Source organism: Camelus bactrianus, chromosome 9 (assembly GCF_048773025.1).
Source record: "Camelus bactrianus isolate YW-2024 breed Bactrian camel chromosome 9, ASM4877302v1, whole genome shotgun sequence".
NCBI classification, from domain to species: domain Eukaryota; kingdom Metazoa; phylum Chordata; class Mammalia; order Artiodactyla; family Camelidae; genus Camelus; species Camelus bactrianus.
Genome location: NC_133547.1, coordinates 9575354 through 9595999, shown reverse-complemented (window position 1 = coordinate 9595999; position 20646 = coordinate 9575354). Strand labels below are relative to the sequence as shown.

General features: G+C 41.8%; 1 protein-coding gene across 18 annotated transcripts in view; it reads right to left on the bottom strand.

Annotated features, from left to right (window-relative positions):
• CEACAM20 (CEA cell adhesion molecule 20) overlaps positions 1-20646 on the bottom strand; it is a 100138-nt gene that overhangs the window by 19197 nt on the left and 60295 nt on the right. For 7 of the 18 annotated variants that reach the window (XM_074369472.1, XM_074369474.1, XM_074369477.1 and 4 more), the window contains 4 exons: positions 12308-12390; positions 11969-12186; positions 10735-10922; positions 10429-10601 (listed from right to left, as the gene is read on the bottom strand). The gene's annotated coding sequence lies outside the window, so the exon portion shown is untranslated. Of the gene's footprint in view, positions 1-10424; positions 10602-10734; positions 11920-11968; positions 12187-12307; positions 12391-15718; positions 17014-20646 lie in introns of those variants that run through there. The other 11 variants (XM_045510562.2, XM_074369476.1, XM_074369481.1 and 8 more) reach the window with 6 other exon arrangements.

The window sequence follows — 20646 nt, the reverse complement described above, 5'->3', positions numbered from 1 at the left end:
TTCCAGTGGTACAATAAGTACCAGAGATGTAAAGTACAACACAATAAATATAATTAACACTGTTGTATGTTATGCATGAAAGTTGCTAAGAGAGTAAATTCTAAGAGCAAATCTTATCACAAGGAAAAAAAGAAAGGAAGAATGGCTGTATAAATAGCAAATAAAATGGACTTCAGAGTAAACAAAATTACCAGGGACAGAAAAGGACATTATGTAATAATAAAAGAGTTAATCCACCAAGAAGACATAGCAACTGTAAATGTGTACACACTAAACAACAGAGCTGCAAAGTATGTGAAGGATAAGTTGACAGAACTGAAATGAGAAATGGATAAGTCCACAATTATGATTTGGTACTTCAGCAACACCATCAACAACTGATAGACCACCCAGGCAGAAAATCAGCAAGAATATGGAAGAACTCAATACCATCATCAACCAACAAGATCTTGTTGATATTTATAGAGCACTCCATCCCACAAGAGCAAAATACACACTCTTTTCAAACATTCATGGAACATTTACCAAGATATACCATATCGTGAGCCAAAAAACAAACTTCAACAAATGCAAAAAAAAAATTGAAAACCATATAGAGTGTGTTCTCTCACACATGGAATCAAAGAAATATCTAAGATAATAGCAAACTTTCCAAACATATGGAAACGAAACAGCACACTTCTAAATAAGCCATGGATCAAAGAGGCAGTCTCGAGGAAGAGGGGACCAAAACACATGGAACTGAAAGAGAATGAAAATACAACACATCAAAGGTTGTGAGAAGCAGCTAGAACAGTGCTGTGGGAGAAATTAAAGCGCTAAACCCTTCACAGGACAAGAGGGGAAGTCTCAGAGAGTCTAAGCTCCCTCCTCAAGAAATTAGTAAAAGAATAAACAACCCATATCAAGAAGAAGAAAGAAAGTAATAAAGAGCAGAAATCAGTGACATTGTCCAATAGAGAAAATCAATGAAACAAAAACCTTCCAAGTTATCAATAAAATTGATGAACCCCTGCTATTACTGACAAAGCACAAAAGAGGGAAACCACTGATTACTAATTTATCAGAAAATCACCAACTACCAATGTTAGGAAAGAAACAGTGAATATCATCACAGGCCCTGCTGACCACAAAAGGATAAGGAAATAGGACAGACCACTCTACACACATAAATTTGACAATTTAGATGAAAGGAAGCAATTCCTCAAAAAGCACAAACTACCACCATCAACCCAATATGAAATAGACCATTTGAATGGCCTTATGACAATTAAGGAAATTGATTTTGTAATTTTAAAACTCCCAAAAGAGAAACCTCCAGGCCCAGAAGGCTTTACATGAGAATTCTACCAGCTATTTAAAGAATCAGCAACAATTTTACACAATCTCTTCCAGAAAAGGGAAGAGGAGGAAATAATTCCCAATTCATTTCATGAGGCCAATATTACCCTGATACCAAAACCAAGCAAAGATGGGAAGGAGGAGGAGGAGAGGGAAGAGGAGAGGAAGGAAGGAAGGAAGGAAAGAAGAAAGGCAGGCAGGCAGGAAGGACTATAGACCAGTACCCCCACATGAATTCAGACACAAAAATTCTTAACAAAATATTAACAAACAGACTTTAGCAATATATAAAAGGAATTATACACCATGATCAAGTGGGGTTTATTCCAAGGATCCAAGACTGGTTCAATATTTGAAAATCAATCAATGTAATCCACCATGTTAACAGGCTAATGAGGAAAAAAAAATCACATGATCATGTCAATTGATGCACAAAGAACATTTCACAAAATTCAATAGGATCTCTTTTTCAAGAAATCGTGCTTGAGCAGTTAGATATCCATGAGCAAAAAGTGAATCTTGACCTAAACCTTATATAAAAATTAACTCAAAATAGATCACAGACTTAAGTATAAAACATAAAACTATAGAACTTTTAGAAGAAAACAGGAGAAAATCTTTATGATCTTAGGGCTTGGTGAGGAGTTCTTTTCTTAGACATGACACCAAAAGAACAATCATAACAGAAAAAGTGATAATTTATCAAAATGTTGAAATGTTTCTCTGCAAAAGACCCTGTTAAGAATATAAAAAGACAAGCTAAAGACTGAGAGAAAATATCTACAAACCACATATCTGACAAGGAACTTGTATCTAGAATATGAATATCTCACAACTCAACAGTAAAAAACAAACAATCTAATTAGAAAATGGCCAAAAGATATGAAGAGATATTTCACTGGAAAGGATATGTAAATGGCAAATAAGCTCGTGAAAAGATATTCAACATCATTAGCTATAAGGAAATGCAAATTAAGATCATGATGAAATATTTCTACACACTTATTACAACTAAAAATTTTTTTGTAATAGTTACATAGAAAGGGAAATTATGTAATAATAGAAGAGTTAATCCACCAAGAAGACATAGCAACTGTAACAATAGTAATAGTGACAATATCAAATGTTGACAATTGAACTTATTTACAAAACAGAAACAGACTCATAGACTTAGAGGATAGATTTATGGTTACCAGGGGGTGAAGGGGTGGGAAGAGATAAACTGGGAGTTTGAAATTTGTACCTCTTGGGGAGTGATGGAAATGTTAGGTATCTTGATTGTGGTGGTGGTTTCATAGGTGTTTACAGCTATCAAAATTCATCAAACTGTACATCTGAAATATATGTAGTTTACTGTACATAAATTATACCACAAAGTGTTTAAAAAAAACACAAACGTTGACAAGGATGTAGTGAAAATGGCTCTCTCATACACTGTGGAAAGAGCCATTCCGGAAAACAGTCTGGCAGTTTCTTTAGAACACTGAACAGACGCTGACCATATGACCCAGCAATTACACTCTTGGACATTTATCCCAGAGAAATGAAAACTTATGTTCACATAAAAACCTGTAAATGAATGTTTGTGGCAGCCTTATTTGTAATAGCCAAAAACTAGAAACCACCAAACATTCTTCAATAAGTGAATGATTAAATAAACTATGGTATGTTCATAATGTGGAATACTACCAGTAATCAAAAGGAATAAACTATTGAAATGTAGCTACTTAGATTGGATCTCAAGGGCATTGTAGTTGAGTGGCGGGGGAAGCCCCTCTCAAAAGGTCACATGACAAAATTATAGGGATGGAGAACAAATTGGTGGTAGCCAGGGGTTAGGGGTGGTAGGAAAGAGAGAGGTGAGTGTGAATGTAAAGAGCGCCAGGGAGATTTTTGTGGTGATAGAATAGTTCTGTATCTTGATTTCAGTAGTGTTTACATGACCATGTGATAAATTGGAACAGAATTCTACGTACACATCATACCGACAACATTCCTGCTTCTGCACTATGGTTATGTAAGATGTACCCATTGGAGGAAGTGGAATGAAGCATACATGAGATTTTTCAATGATACTGTATCTTTGCAACTTCCTGCTAATCCATAATTATTTCAAAATAAGAAAGAAAAAGAAAAGAAAATTTTAAAAATGAACTCTGTTCATTAATCCTACTCCTGGGCATCTATCTGGAGAAAACTAATTCGAAAACATACAGTGTTCACAGCAGCACTATTTACAATAGCTGACACATGGAAGCAACCTAAATGTCCATATATGTGTGTATGTGTATATATTATATATATATATATACACACACATACACACACACACACACACACACACACAATGGAATACTACTCACCCATAAAAAGAATGAAATAATGCCATTTGCAGCAACATGGATAGACCCGGAGATTATCACACTAAGTGAAGTAGGTCAGAGAAAGACAAATTATCATATGATATCACTTATATATGGAATCTAAAAAAAAGATACAAGTGAACTTATTTACAAAACAGAATATAAACTCACAGACATAGAAAACAAACTATGGTTACCAAAAGGGAAAAAGGGAGAGAGGGATAAATTAAGAGTTTGGGATTAACTTATACACACAACTATTCACAAAACAGATAAACAACAAGGTCCTACTGTATAGCACAGGGAACTATAGTCAATATCTTGTAATGACCTACAAGGACAAAGAGTATGAAAAAGAATATCTATATGTATAACTGAATCACTGTGCTGTACACCAGAAAGTAACACAACATTGTAAATCAACTACACTTCAATAAAAAAATGAAACCTTAAAGAAAATATAACAAAATGTTAATAAATGTTTATCCTGGGGTGAGAGTACATGCAATTTTTCTCTTTTTTGCATACGAGTATTTTCTACAAGGAACATTATTACTGTGGGGTTTGTTTTGGTCATAATCATTTAAAAAAAATCTTCCAGGGTTGTGAGATGCTTTCCCAGCTGCTACATGTTCCCCCATCAGTGATGGGGAGGTTGGCATCTCCTAAGACATTCCTGGGAGAATGACCTTGAAGGTGCAAGAAAGTGAGGAGGACAGAGCTTCTTCTGGCTGGGGACCTCTAAGCAGTGGGACAAGCAACAATTATTTGTGACAGAAAGTGTAGGAAACAGACACTCTCTGACACTGCTGGTAAGAATGCAAAATGGTATAATCGCCATGCTGGGGAATTTGGCAATATCTGACAATCTATGTGTGCATTTGCTTTTTTTAAAATTGAAGTATAATTGACTTGTAACATCATATTAGTTTCAGGTGTACAACCTAATGATCGATATTTGCAAATATTGTGAAGTGATCACCACAGTAGGTCTAGTTAACATCCATCACCACACGTAGTTGCAAATTTTTTTCCTTGTGATGAGAACTTTTAGATCGATTTTCTTAGCAACTTTCAAATATGCAATGCAGTATTATTAATTAGAGTCATGATGCTGTACATTACTTCCCTCTGACTTATTTATTTTAGAACTGGAATTTTGTACCTTTTGACCCTCTTCACCCATTTTGCCCTCCTCCAACCCTCACCTCTAGCAATCACCAATCTGTTCTCTATATCTTTGAGCTCATTTAAAAAAATTTTTTTAGATTCTACATGTAAATGAGATCATACAGTGCTTGTCTTTCTCTGTCTGATTTATTTCACTTAGTGTAATGCTCCCAAGGTCTATCCATGTTGTCACAAATGGCAAGATTTCCTTCTTTTTTATAGCTGAGTAATATTCCATTTATATCACATTTTCTTTATTCATTCAACCATCTATGGACACTTAGGTTGTTTCCATATCTTGGCTACTATAAATAATGCTGCAATGAACATGGGGTGCATATATCTTTTTGAGTTAGTGTTTTTATTTTCTTCAGATAAGTACCCAGAAATAGAATGACTGGATCATATGGTAGTTCTACTTTTATTTTTTTAGGACCCTCCATATTATTTTCCATAGTTGATGCATCAGTTTACATTCCCACCAACAGTGCACAGGGTTCTCTTTTCTCCACATCCTCATCAACACATTATTTTGCATTAACTTTTCCAACTAGCAATCCCACTCCTAGGGAAGTAAGCCTGAAGAAACACTTTCAACAATGTGAAAATACATGTGCACAAGGTTATTTGTTACAACATTGTCTGCTATTGTGAAATATTGGAAACTACCTAAATGCCCAACCATTTAGGACTGAATAAATTATGGTACCTCTACACAAAGGAGTACTATGCACCTATTAAAAAAGAATGAGGAAGAGTTCTATGAACTAATGTGTGATCACTTTCCAGACATTCTGCAAAATACAAAGAGCGTTTACAGTATGCTATCTGTTGTTTAAGAAAAAAGAGACAACAAAAAATAACGGGAAAAGAGACAATAAGAAAACATACAAATATCTACTTATTTTTACCAAAAAAAAAAAAAAAAAGAAAGAAAAGAAAACATAGGGAGGATAAATCAGAAGGCACTGAAGTTGGTACCCACAGGGTGGAAGAGCTTTGGGAGGGACATTTCTATCTGCATATATCTTTATGTGTAGTTTTAACTTCTGGAATCATGTTACTCTTCTACAGATTCAAGAATTTCAATTAAATCAATAAGAATTGGAAAAGGAAGAAATAAAACTGAAAAGCTGACTAAAGCAAATAAACCTAACTGTATTTAAAATTAGCATTAAAATCATACTGAGGGGAAAGGGAGGGAGGGAGGGCAGGGAAGGGACAACCCAAGTAATTTGCAAACGTATTATTTGACTATATGCAGGGGAACTGCAAATAATTTCTGAACTCTTTTTAGTAGGATATTTTTTGTAGTGGTATAGGCGAAGCAATTCAGAAATATTTTAGATGTATTATAATGAAAAAAATATATTAAGCAAATAAGTGAATGTGTTAATGTTGTTGGGAGCCAGTGTCCTCACTGTGGAAGAAGAGACATACAAAAATGGAACAGGGGAAAGTAAGAGAGAACCTGGAATTTGCAGCATTGGTGTAAACTCATGATTTTGAAAATATGCATAATTATGTGTATATGATGCATAAATGTACTTTCATATAATGTCCGTGCATAGGTGTGTATATGTGGATGTATGTGTGTGTCTGTGTATATATTCCCCAGCTCTGGTCACTGAAAGGTCCTAAAAAACAGACATCCCAGTAGTAATGAGTACACACTGATCTTGGCTTCTAATACCATTCCCTACTGAAAGGAACCAGGACTCCCCCCAGAAACGGTTGATCCATGACAGAAACAGGATATGAACAACATCCTGAATATATCTTTAGCAAACAACTCAATCCAAAAATGGGCAGAAGACCTAAACAAGCAATTCTCCAATGAAGACATACAAAAGGCCAATAGGCAACTGAAAAACGCTCAATATTGCTAATTATCAGAAAAATGCAAATCAAAACTGCAGTGAGGTATCACCTCACACCAGTCAGAATGGCCATCATTCAAAAGTCCACAAATGATAAATGCTGGAGAGGGTGTGGAGAAAAGGGAACCCTCCTACATTGTTGGTGGGAATGTAGTTTGGTGCAGCCATTATGGAAAACAATATGGAGATTCCTCAAAAGACCAGAGGTTGACTTACCATATGATTCAGCAGTCCCGCTTCTGGGCATACATCCAGAGGGAACCTTAATTCAAGAATGTACATGCACCCCAGTGTTCCTAGCAACACTATATACAATAGCCAAGACATGGAAACAACCTAGATGTCCATCGACAGATGAATGGATAAAGAAGTTGTGGTATATTTATACAATGGAATACTATTCAGCCATAAAAATCGACAACATAATGCCATTTGCAGCAACATGGATGTTCCTGGAGAATGTCATTCTAAGTGAAGTAAGCCAGAAAGAGAAAGAAAAATGCCATAAGAGATCCCTCATATGTGGAATCTAAAAAAAAAAAAAAAAAAAAAAAAAAAGACCATTAATACAAAACAGAAACAGACTCATAGACATAGAATACAAACTTGTGGTTTCCAAGGAGGTAGGGGGTGGAAAGGGACAGACTGGGATTTCAAAATGTAGACTAGATAAACAAGATTATACTGTATAGCATAGGGAAATATGTACAAGATCTTGTGGTAGCTCACAGCGAAAAAAAAAAGTGACAATGAATATATGTATGTTCATGTATAACTAAAAAATTGTGCTCTACACTGGAATTTGGCACAACATTGTAAAATGACTATAACTGAATAAAAAATGTTTAAAAAATTAATAAAATAATGCCATTTGCAGCAACATGGATGGACATGGAGATTGTCATTCTAAGTGAAGTAAAACAGAAAGAGAAAGAAAAATATCATGATACCACTTATATGTGGAATCTGAAAAAAAAAAGATAAACAAACTTATTTACAAAACAGAAACAGACTTACAGACACAGAAAACAAACCTATGGTTACCAGGGGAGGAAGAGGGTGGGAAGGGATAAACTGAGAGTTCGAGATTTACAGATACTAACTAATATATATAAAATAGGTTAACAACAAGTTCATACTGTATAGCACAGGGAACTATATTCAATATCATGAAGGAACTTATTCTGAAAAGCAATATGAAAATAAATATATGTATGTTCATATATGACTGAAGCATTGTGCTGTACACCAGAAACTGACACATTGTAAACTGACTATACTTCAATATATATATATATATAAAAAATGTAATAGTGGGGTCCAGTTTGGGGGGACGAGCCTGGTGGAGGAGTGGTTTTGATCACCCCAAAGGTGAGGTCATCTTTATAATGTGTTCCTGGGGCTTCCTACTTCCACACTCCTTTTCTCTCTACTAAGAGGATATCAAGCTTATTTTTACTTCTTGTTCTGTCTGCTTCAGTTACTCTGCTGTCTGGAATCGGTGATTCATCTCTGTATTATATGCCATTAGCCCTTACATCTTTATTCTGTAGTGTGAGTTCTCCGAAAATACACATGGAATTGAGGTCGGTCTGAACTGACACCAGAATCATGTGTGATCGGCACGTGGCCACATCTAGTTAGGAGGGAAGGAATAAACAAGGTAAGAGGTGCCAACAGCCTGGCTTGTGGAAGCAGAAGGCTCTGAACACACTGATTCAGAGAGCAAACTGGCAATGCTTCAGCGTACGGGCTCTGGGTTGGGATCCTGGCTCACTGCTTTCTAGCTGAGTGATCTTGGGCAAATGACTAGACCTCCCTGAGCCTCCATTTCCTCATCTGATAAGCGGAGATTATGACTATGTCCAGCATGAGGTTGTTAGGATATTAAAATGGCTGCAAATGCTTTGTCACTCCTCCGATGGAATGATGGAGACCACATAGGTTAACAGACCCAAGTTTGGTTCAGTAAGAATTCTGAAGTCATGGAGGAGAGTGGTCACATCCAGCTGGGGTGGCCAAAGGCATAGCCCCCCAGCTCTTAGGGCCTGCCAAGGCTGCTTGAGCCTTCTGAGGGAAGGGATCCCCAAAGACAGCCGTGAGCTTTTGTGTTGTGGGTCACACTCACCTCACCCCCTTGGCCATGAGACATGAACTAGGTATCAAAGGACAGTGAACATAGGAGGCCCCAGGAGGCCACATGAGAAGGGGGGCAAACCACTCCCGAGGGTCTCAGCAGGAAACTCCCACCAGACACCAAATTAAATGAAGCAAACCGCCCCCAGCCACAGGCACACAAAGCAAGTCAGGGCATGGGGCCCCCGAGGACGTGGACGCACTGCCAATGCCCTGCTGGCCTCAACGGAAAGCCCGGTGTGAAGTCATTCAAGTGGAGAGGGGTTCGTTGTCAGAAGACCGAAGGCTGCCTCCAAATCAAAGACAGGATGGGACTCGGTCTCGTGGACCCAAGCAGCCAGCACCCCCACACCCTCAGAGCAGCATCGTTCCATTTCCTTGAACTCAGACAGACCAAGTTCAAATCCCACTTCACATCCCACTCACAGGCTGTGCGACCTCCAGTCGTGTGGCCCCTCCAACCTTCCGTTTCCTTGTCTTGTTCTCATGCCCTGGAGGGATAATGGTAACTTTGCTTCCTGTGGGAACTCTGCCTGGCCCACAGCATGGCTTCGGGTTTGTTGGTGCATATGTATATATATTATGTATGGATATAACATATAATAATACGTGTTACATATAATGTTTATTGTTATGAATAACAATTATCCTCTCACCCCCAAGCTCTCTCCACCAAGGGGAGTAAATGGTAGCTACCGGTCCTGGACTTTATGTCTCTGAAAATGAGCCACCAGGGGGCGCCCGACTCTCTGGTTTTAAGCCCCAGACACCACTTCTCCCTGAAGCCTGCTGGTGCCACCCATTCTTGGACATTTTGAGGCCTCTTTTTCTAGAAAATTCATAGAAATGGAATCAGGTGACATGTGGTCTTTCGTATCCAGACTCTTCTGCTCAGCTTCACGCATCTGAGATTCATCCAAGTTGCTGCGTGGATCAAGAGTTCGTTGTTTCATGGCTGGGTGGTCTCCCACTGTGTAGGGGGCCCATGATTTGTCCATTGACCTGGTGATGGACATTTGGATTATTTACAGCTGGGGCTGTGATGAACAATGCACGAACATACAGACAGGAGGGCCATCTTGGCTCTGGAGATCCTCCCTGCATGGCTGGGACTTCATCAGGTTGACACGCAGTCTATGTCCCCCTCTCCTTTGCTGTCACAGGTGTGTCTCCGAACCAAGCCTCTTGCACTGTTAACTCAGTCTCGGTGTCTGCTTTCCAGAGAACCCAGCCTGAGACACTCATGTAAAGTGCTCAGAAGAGTGCCTGGCACACTGTTTATCCTTGCGATTATAATATGGATGCAGGCACACGGATGCCTGCCACATCTGGTGCCGGATGCCTGGGTACAGCTGCAGCCCACAAAAGTCCCCACTGAGGGGAGAAGAGCAGCGCCGGGACCTGCCCCGCCTGGACCTGCCCATTGAGAACTTTCCAGGTGCCTCCATGGCTCAGCCCTACAGAGGGAGAGGGGTGAGGAGGGAGGGAGGGAGGGACTCAGACACCCAAGCAGAGAAAATAGAGAATTTCCCACCTACTTTGTTCTGTCCTCAGCTTCCCAGCCTGAAGCCATCTTCACTGGAGGAAGCCAGAATCTTGGTACCATTCTGAGTTTTCACATGGTAAAATGGTGCAGCATTCTCTTATTACTGATCTGAGACAGCTCTTGGGACAAAAGGTGGCTTCAGGGCCTTTTATTACTGAAGAGGATCTGAAACAAGAGTTGCTTCTGGGGACCCCGAACTCACCCAGGGCCCCTACCTCCAGCCTTGGACCAGATGCCCAGCCTGGAAGGGAGAGGAGGGGCTGGATTCCAGCATCACTTGGGGCAGCGGCAAACACACCTTGTGCAACTTCAGAATCCCAGTCTAGACACCAGACTGGCACTGGCTGACAAGATTCTCTTTCCCAGGAAATTGGGGACTGAAACCAAGAGATTCTGGCTCAGCCTCTTAAAGAGAGGATATGAAAACGGGAGCTGGAGACAGCCTCCTTTCCCCATGCTGGGCGCCGAAAGACAGGTGAGGCCGACCTGTAGGAGAGGAGAAGAAAGGCAAGCAGAGACACAGAAACAAGGTCGTGTGGGGCTTCGATGAAATTCTGACTCTGTCTCCCTGTTTCCTTTCTCTTCTGAGACCTGGCTGAACCCTCTCACAACATGCACTGTGTCCCAGGACATACTCCTTCCTATTTCAAGGTGTCCCAGTTTAGTGCCCCAGTTACTACTGTTGCATAACAAATTGCCCCAACTTTGAGCAATTTGAAACAACTGCATTATTCTCTTTCTCAATATCTATGGGTCAGGAAGGCAGGAAGGGCTCCGTGGGGGTGGTTCTGGCTTAGGATCCCTCAGGCTGGTACACCCAGCTATGCCTCTCCTTCAGGCATCTTATTTAAGCCATTACACTTGGGGGCAATTTGTTTGCACAGCAACAGATAACACACAGACCTAGAAAGTGGCAGAGCTGGGAACTGGACTGAGACTGGAGTCTATGACTGGGTTTTCCTCCCTAGGAAACTGAAGCTCCCAGGCTCAGGCAGCGCTGGGAAGACTTTGCGGGGATGTAGGTGGTGATGATTGGGGAAGGGGACAGATTTAATGATTTCCTGAAAGGGGAGGATGGAAGTTTTGTGAATGAGCCTGAGAGCCAGAAACAAGACAGACACACAAAAGGGTATATATAGAATGTGGTCTGACTCCTGCCTGTTTCTTCGGGAAAGCTTTTTGGTTTTAGTTTTAGTGCCTGTGTGTTTGCTTCTTTGTAATCCTACCCAATTTTAATTATGAAGAATTTCAAACCTACCTACAAAGTAAGAGCAGTTAAATGAACCTCTATATCCCTTTACCTAGATTTCACAAATTATTAACATTCTGCCACATTGACTTTAACATACTCCAAAATCTTTCTCATGCATTTAGAGGGAAAGTATGCCAGACCTAAACAGACAGCTCAGATTCTCAAAGCCAGCACCCACGTAGGCATGAGCTAGAGCCTGAGACAGAGTCGGCCCTGCGCCCCTCCCAGTCACCACGCCCACCCTCCTCCCCAAAGGCAACTACCAGCATGAATCTCACACCATATTGTTGGGGCAAATTTAGTGAGATTGTTCGTCTCCGGCGGAGGCTTAAAGATTCCTTGGAGAATCAGCAGAAAGCTCTCTGGGCCTCCCTTCTAGATGAAAACGCGGATAAACGCAACCGCTGGCGCTCAGTTTGAAGAGATCCCCAGCCCTGAAGCTCCCTTGGGAATGAACTCCCAGGAAAGGGCAGAAGCAGGTGCAGCTGGCAGGGCTCGCTGGAAAGTTATCATTTAAAAAACAATGTGAAGGGCACTTGGGTTTAATTTTGTGTTAACAATAAACCTTTCCCCCCCTAAATCTGCAGCCTCTTTGGAAGGATAGGATTCATTTACACACCTGTGCCTCTCTCATTCTGTTTTACCCACTTTGGCAAAGACTTCATGGACGCTTGAGGCAATTTGCTGAAGCACCTTTTCTTTCTAGAACAAAAATTAAATTTGGTTTTCACTGTTCGTTAAATGTAATGTGGAATTTTACAGCACTCTGACAGATGCAAACACATTTCAGAGGGGCTGAATTTAAGGTAAGCTGGTCATGAGGAGAAGGCACCCAGGACTTAGAAGCAGAAGTTCAGGACCCAGAAGCCTGCCTCCCTTGGGTGGGTGGAGGTGTTGTCTGCAGACCAGCTCAGCCTTAAACCTGGATAATGAAAGTGAACAGTTACTGAGTGCTTCCTGTGTGCCTGGCACAGTCTTAAGAGCTTTATGGATTAAGTCACTTTATTCTCACATCAACCTTAGGATGAAGATATTAGTAATTTTACAAGATCAAACAGCCAACTGGTGACACTGGGATTTGCACCCTGGCCATCCAGCACAAGGTAATTACTGTGCATGCATTCCTGGGTATATATCCAGAGGAAACTCTAATTCAAACAGATACACGCACCCCAATGTTCATGGCAGCTCTATTTACAATAGCCAAGACATGGAAGCAACCTAAATGTCCATCAATATCAAGATGGTTAGTCTGCCATCTTCTCGGTCTGCCCACTTTCTGAATAAAGTCGTTATTCCTTGCCCCAACACCTCATCTCCCGATTTATTGGCCTGTCATGCATGGAGCAGAACAAGCTTGGACTCGGTAACAGAGATACGAGAAATATTCTGGAGGAAGAGCTAATAGGACTTGGTGACCTATTGGACGGGGGTGTGAGAGACAGAGGGGAGCTGGGGGTGACTCCAAAATGTGGGAGGGCTGAGGGTGACGAGGTGAATAGCAGTGATGCGGTCTCCATGGAGGTGCTGGGGGCAGGGCAGAATGGAGGTAGGTAACAAAGTCAAGTTCCCGCATGGGGCTTGAGGAGCCTGTGGGTCTGTACATGGCAACTTGCAGGAGACAACTGAATGGATTGTTCGGGGTCTCGGCAGGGAGGTGGGCACAAGAGAAGGGTGTTCGGGAAACACGGAGCAGGGGACAATGGTGTGCTGGTAAACTAGTTCTCTGGTGGAATAAAAGCCCTGATTTGTCATGCTTGTCAATTTCTGTGACGCACATACTCCCACCATGGCCAATTTTAAGCTTCTAGTAGCTTAACAACTAGCGGGTATTCCCGAATATTCAACAGCTCAACCCAGCTGGCAGGAGTGGCACTAAGAACCCTGCTAATTAACATCCGGCAAGCACTAACACTGTCTAACTGGCAACACACCCTCACAATGCGCTTTCCTTCTCTCAAAGGGGAAAATGGAGATGCAAACAGGTGCTTTGCTCAAAGCCATAGCCACCAACCAGCAAGTGGAGAGCCTGGGATTCGAACCCAGAAGACAGGTGTGATGCTGCGGAAGTGTTGATACTTTGACTGCTGTGCCCCAGAAGCTTCCTGAACTGAGCACTCACCGCCCACGGGGCACCACCCAAGGACTGTTAATTTCTAACGACCCTAGAGGTAGATTCTATCATTACCGCCTTTTTACACGTAGGGAAACTGTGGGTAGAAAGATCGAGAGCTCACAGCTGGCTGGTGGTGAAGGCAGGACTGGCACCCACCCTCAACCTCTGGGCTATACCACCCACAGGTCAGGCTCCATCCTCCACCCTTATTTCAATTCAGATCATGGAATCTTACTGAGAATCTGAGCTCAGTGATTTCAGAAAGGTTTTATCACCCTTTTATTTCAGTCCATATTATGTCACCAACATTTCCTCACATTGTTCAATTTATTTATCAAGCCCAAAATGATTTTAGTGACTGAGTGATTTTTCCAGTTGGGACAATCAGGACAAGGGAAACGGGCAAAACAGAATGGGGTTTGGGGGAGATAAATCCTGGAAGTCACAGTGGGTGTGGCTTGGGAGGCTGAGAGGCGGGAAAGCTCGGACCCTCCCAGTGGTCAGAGCCTTCGGGTCAGCACCCCTCCAGCACACCACTGGCCCTGCTGAAACAAGGAACTGCATCTGTGCTCACTGTGGATTCTAAGTCAGGGGAGCTTGAGGGAATCTGTCTCCCTCTCAGTGGCCAAAACTGTGAGAGGAGAGCTTGGGGACTATGAGTAGCTATGTTCTGGCCTCTGTGGAGAAAGCCAGGCTGTAAGAAGAGATAGGAGCAAACCCAGGGCACAGAGGGAGGCAGATATGAAAGAGAGAGGAAGAAATCCCTTTGAGGGTTTGAGCCTATGGTTCTAGGTGTCCTAGAGACACAGCTCCACAACTGTCTTGAAATTCCCTTACAGCACATTTCCCTTCTTCCTTAAACTACTTCAAGTTGGGTTCCTGCCATGAAAACCCAGAAGAATTTCAAGAAATACTCCTGCCTTGACAGGATGCACCCTGGATTTCTCCTCCATGAGAGAGCATTTTGTCAAGACTAGGTTCCGGTGCAAGGAACAGAAAACCCCAAAATCAAATGACCCAAATAAGTTGAAAGTTTAATTTGCTTTTACATAAACAGAATCTGGAGGTAGGGCACCCAGGGCTAATGTGGCAGCTTCATAATCATGGACTTAGCCTCCTTTCATATTATTGCTCTGTTATCTTTAGTATAACTTGTGATCCAAGATGGCTGCTGGAGCTCCAGCCATCATATCCACATTCCAGTCAGTAGTGCAAAGAAAGAAGGGGTTTTAAAAAAAATGCTCTTTAAGGCCAATCCCTGGAAGTCCCAGATAACAAATCTATTTATCTATTGGCCAAAATGTAGTCACATGGCAACACTTAGGTGAGGGGAACATAGACAATACAATTTTTGGTGGGCCAATCTGTCCATTTAAAAATCAATGTTTGTATTACCAAGGAAGAAAGGGGCATGGATACCAGGGGAATCTCTTCCAAAATCTTATTCTTCTGCAGAGATGGAAGGCATCCCGAACCCTCAGCCAGTTTAGAGGCTCTCTAAACTGAGAAGTTTCCTGACAGGTATTCAGAGAACTGGTTGCACCAAAAAGAAACTCATCAGTGGGCCAGTGGATGTAGCTCACCTAGGGCAGGTGGTAGCCTGGGGAGCAGGCATAAGGCCAAGGAGCTGTTGATCTCCTGCTAGAGCCCAGCTCTGTCCCTTCTTATCAAGAGAGGAAACCATCCCAGCCTCACCCAGGGCAAGGTCCCTGCCTGCCCAGCTGGGAGCCGATGCTAATCAGTAACTCAAATTTCCCATAGGCAGCCACAGTGAGTGCTTTCCTGTGGTTCCCAGAAGCTGTAAATGGAGTGGGGCCCTGGACTCCTGTAACCCCCAGAGATGGAAGACCCAACCCCCCTACCCCTGTCTGGACAAACACCCATCATACCATTGTTCTCACCCAACATACACACCTTCACCACCAGGAGGCATCATTCACCTGGAGCACATCCAACAGAGTTATGCAGGGCAGTGGCATCTTGGTCTACATCCTCATGGGGTAAGAAGAAGGGGTATAAGAACCAGATTGAGGGGGTGTATCCTCACCCCACTGGCATCAGCTTCAAGAGAAGAGAATGGCAGGGTGGGGCAGGAGGGGGTGGAATAATAACAATTCCTCTTACAGCCCAAGTGACAGGGTCACAGCCAAGCAACAAGAATTTGGTGGCAAGTGGAGGATGGACTGGAGCTGGAGGGATAGGGAGACCAGCTGGAGGAGGGCTCTGAGCCGCTGAGAGAAGAGCAGAGGGCACCCTGACCCAGGCAGCACATCCTGAACTATCCGAACTAACTAGTCCCTTGGCCATACTTGTTAGGGTTCTGACCAGCAATCCAGGGGGAGGAATTGGACGCTGAGAGCAGCAACCAGTCCGTATCCTTTAGACACTTGGAGAAAGTGGGAAGGGTGCTTCAGGCTAAGGGAACAGCAGGGGCAAAGACATGGCTGTAGCCTCCTCATTGGGATCCCCAAACCACCAGGCAGGCACATGGCTGGGAGAATCACCCTGTGGGAGGCACGGCGTGATCCCATCACTCATCTCTGTCTCTCTCACACTCAGTAGGTGAAGTTGGCAGGATCACATTTAGAAGACCATGAGTTTACAGGATTGTAGGCTTATATATTAAAAGCCTGAAGCTCAAAGCAAGGCTTCTTAATATTGTTCATCCATTGGAAAAACCTGGGGAGACTTTCAAATACTGATGAGGGGATAAGTGAGCTGTACACTGTACATCCGCATAGCGGAATACAGCTGCCCCTCAAACAACGTGGGGACTAGAGGCACAGACCCCCTGTGCAGTCGAAAATCCACATATAACTGGCTCCCCCAAAACTTAACTACTAAGAGCCTACTGTTGACTGGAAGCCTCACTGATAACATAAACAGTTTGACCAACACATATTCTCTACAGTAGATGTATTATACTGTATTCTTACAATAAAGTAAGCTAAAGAAAGTGTTAGTAAGAAAATCAGAAGAGAGAAAAAATCCTTTTACAATACTGTCCTGTATTTATCAGTACATAAGTTTGCACTATTTACAAGACGAACCATCTGCAAGTACCTACCCAAATACGTGATACAAAACACTGTAGATGTTATATACGTATTACCAACACTCAACATCAAAAATGAAAAGATAACGTGCAAAACAAATTCTTTCTTGTTTACAACCACAACAACCCATGCACTGATAATGAAGCAGCAGTAATAAGACTGCTTTATGGTAGGTAGCCTAGTGCAACCAGTATAATTGTGTCATGGTAGCCTGGCCTATAAATGTGTATGGCATACAAGTCTATACAGTATTGGAAACATCACATTTAAAAAAAAATCACTTACCTGTGAGTATAGACTGACACAGTTTCTCCAATTATGGGTTGGGGGGGCGGGAAGGGAGGGAGGGAGGAGGGCATACTCCACAGTAATGCAATTCTTTGAAAGCAAAGTCATAAAACAGTAAGAAAACTAACACATTGATTTTATATTAAGTATCATTCACCTTATGCCTATGTAAGGATAGGCACTTCAAAATAAGAATGGCATGCGACGTTCTACACATATATTCTTGTATGTTTATTGAAAAAATCCACGTAGAAGTAGACCCATGCAGTTCAAACCCAAGCTGTTCAAGGGTCAACTCTAATTGGCAATAAAAAGGGGTGAAATAAAAGGGCTGAATTTCAAAACCATTGTCCTGAGTGAAATGGCTGCTCAAAATGTACTTAAAAGAGTGCATTCAGTGTGATTCTACTGATAAGAAATGCTAAGAAAAACAAATCTAATCTTTGGGAAAAAAAAAAAAAAAAGACCAATCAGCAGTTTCCTAGGGTGGGAGATTAACTGCAAAGAGGCACAAAGGAATCTTTCAGGGTCATGAAAATGTTCTGTATCTTACTAACTACTACATACAAAATAGATAAACAACAAGGCCCTACTCAACTTTAGCACAGGGAACTATATTCAATATCTTGTAATAACCTATAATGATAAAGAATATGAAAAAGAGTATATGTATAACTGAATCACTATTCTGTACACCAGAAACTAACACAACATTGTAAATCAACTATACTTTAACAGTTCTGTATCTTGACTGTAGTGGTGATTACGTGGGTCAAATATGTTAAAATTTCCACTTAAAATAAGTACATTTTAATGGATGTATATTATACTATGATAAAGTAAATTTTTAAAGTATATTGCTATCCTGGTCTGCCTTTGGAGATTATGATTTGCTTGGTTTGAGGTAGAGCCTGGGAACTAGAATTTTGATAAGTGATTCCAAAACATCTGGCAGCAGCAGTCTTCCAGGTGCACCCTGCAGATGTGCATCAGAGTCACAGGAGTTTGTTAATGCAGATTCCTGGCTTCTACCCCAGAGGTTCTGATGCTGTAGGGCTGGGGAGAGATTGGGATCCTCATTTTAACGAGCTCCCCAGGTGATTCTCGAATGCTCTAGAATTCTCTAGAACTTGAGAGCAATTGGCTTAGAATGTGCTGTGGGTTGGGTCCTGCTCCCAGGGAAAACTAGGGGCTGAAAAGAACACAGAGCTGGGCCTTGCTGTGCGCCCTTGAGCCAGGCTCCCAACCTCTCTGATTCTGCTTTACCTTGCACACCTAAGAACACACAACTGTCCACTACAGTGGCCACTAGCCATGTGTGGCTAGTGAGCACCTGAAATGCAGGTGGTCTGCTTTGAGATGTGCTCCAAGTGTAAAATACACACTGGATTTGGAGGATTTAGTACCAAAAAAAAGAATGTAAAGTATCTCATTAGTAATATTTTCTATTGAATATATATTGAAATAACAACATTATGGATTACTGGGTTAAATAAAATATATTATTTAAATTAATTTTACATATTTCTTTTTGCTTTTTTTAATCCCCAAATTTCTTTAACCGTGGAACCACTTTTTTTCACAATGGGAAATGCATTTTTTTGTGGAATTCTACTTAGAGTGCTCCAGAAAAGACAAGTCCTGATTGGCCAAAGGCTGAGCCAATCATGATGCTCCCATTCCCAGCAATAGGCATCTGACCTGGTTCTGGCCTATGCCAAGTGAGAGGAAGTCTGTGGGGGGCTGATGGGAAAGATTTTATTGGACCTTGAAGAGAACTAGGACTAGCTGGTCCTGGCTTCTGCTTTCGGAAGCTGTTGTTGTCCCATATGGTGATCATTTTGGACTGGGAAGGGACTCGGCCCTGGAATTCAACCTGCTAAGGGCCGGGAACGGAGATGCAGAACCTGGGTCTTCAGTGTTATCTCTGAGCCACTGTGTTAACCAACCCAGAACTGCCCTATCATTGGAATCCCTGCTGCATAGGATCATATATGTCAGAGTTTTAAACTATTTTAAGTTGGGTTATCTTTTTTTTTTTTTTTGCAGCCAAAAGCATGATATTTTGGAGGCTGGTTTTCTCACCTGATCATAGTCCAGGCTCAGTTAAGTATAGGATGGGATAAGGAGCAGGGAGACAGAGGGCAAGAAGGAATGTCCATTAAAACATTTTAAAATACGAGATGAACATTATGGGAAAGAGCACAGTGCCACCCGCCCCCCCGCCCAAGTAAGACCTGAAGACTGGAGTTGTAACCATTGTAGACTTCTCAACTTTGTGAGAATACAAGAGTTTTTCAAATGCAGCTCCCTGAGAGGTGAGGCGATTGTGCAGAGGCAGATTTTTTCTGAGATCTGGGATAGCTGAATGCCACCACTAACCTCGAGTTAGGATACAGCTTAAAGTGACAGGTCATTGAGTCCAAAAGACTGGCCTGTGTTCACAGCCATCCTGGAACAGCTCGAACTAAAATTTTTACTTTTCTCTCCTATGTCACTTCTTCATTTTGATGGGTGCAAAATGTTGCATGCCTCATGTTCTATTGATAATTCTATTATTCCCATTTCCTTCTACATTATAAAAGTTTTGACCATGTTGAAGCTGCTTCTTTGTTCTCCTCTCAACACTGAAAAGAAATGTGATTGCAACACTTGGTCTTGGAACTCTAGGCTGTTCTAACTGGTAACAAAAATCTGAGCAACAAGAAAGAAAATGTTCTCTCTTCTCCTGCAGCTTCTGAAAAGCAGACTCTTTTTGCCAGGTGAAACTCTCTTTACAAATGTCACAAACAAAGGAGTCTTATAAGACACCCAGACTTCAAAAATTGAGGTTGCTGCATCCTTTGAGAGCCCCCACTAACCTGCTGTGTTAGTTTGCTAAGGCTGCCCTAACAAAATACCACAGACAAGGTGGCTTAAACAACAAAGTTTTTTCTCATAGTTCTGGAAGCTGGAAGTCCAAGGTCAAGGTGCTAGCAGAGTTGGTTTCTCCTGAGGTCTCTCCGGCTTGCAGATGGGTAACGTCTTGCTGTGTCCTCAGCTGACCTTTCCCTGTGTGCACGAGCATCTCTGGTGTCTCCTCCTCTTCCTATAAGGTCACTGAATCAATTGGATTAGGGCTCCACCATTATGACCTCATTTAAACTTAATTACCTCTTTAAAGGACTGTCTCCAATACAGTCACACTGGGGTTTAGGGGCTCAACGTATGAATTTGAGGGGGACACAATTTAGTTCATAATACTTCCCAAATCTAGACTGGTTGTCTTAATAATAATCTGTTGCCCCAGGTAATAAGATCTACAATGATACTCCCTTTTCCTGAAAAGTGCAAAGACTTCAGTATTCATTGTCACTTCTCTCTTCTTCCATCCTCATGGAGCTAAAAAGAACACCTGTGATTCTGCTCGATCCTTTTTATTTAAACAAACAGTGTTGTGTCGTTTAAATTGTTTACCTCCTTTTGCTGTATGGGCCATGGCTGAAAACAGCAAGGCAA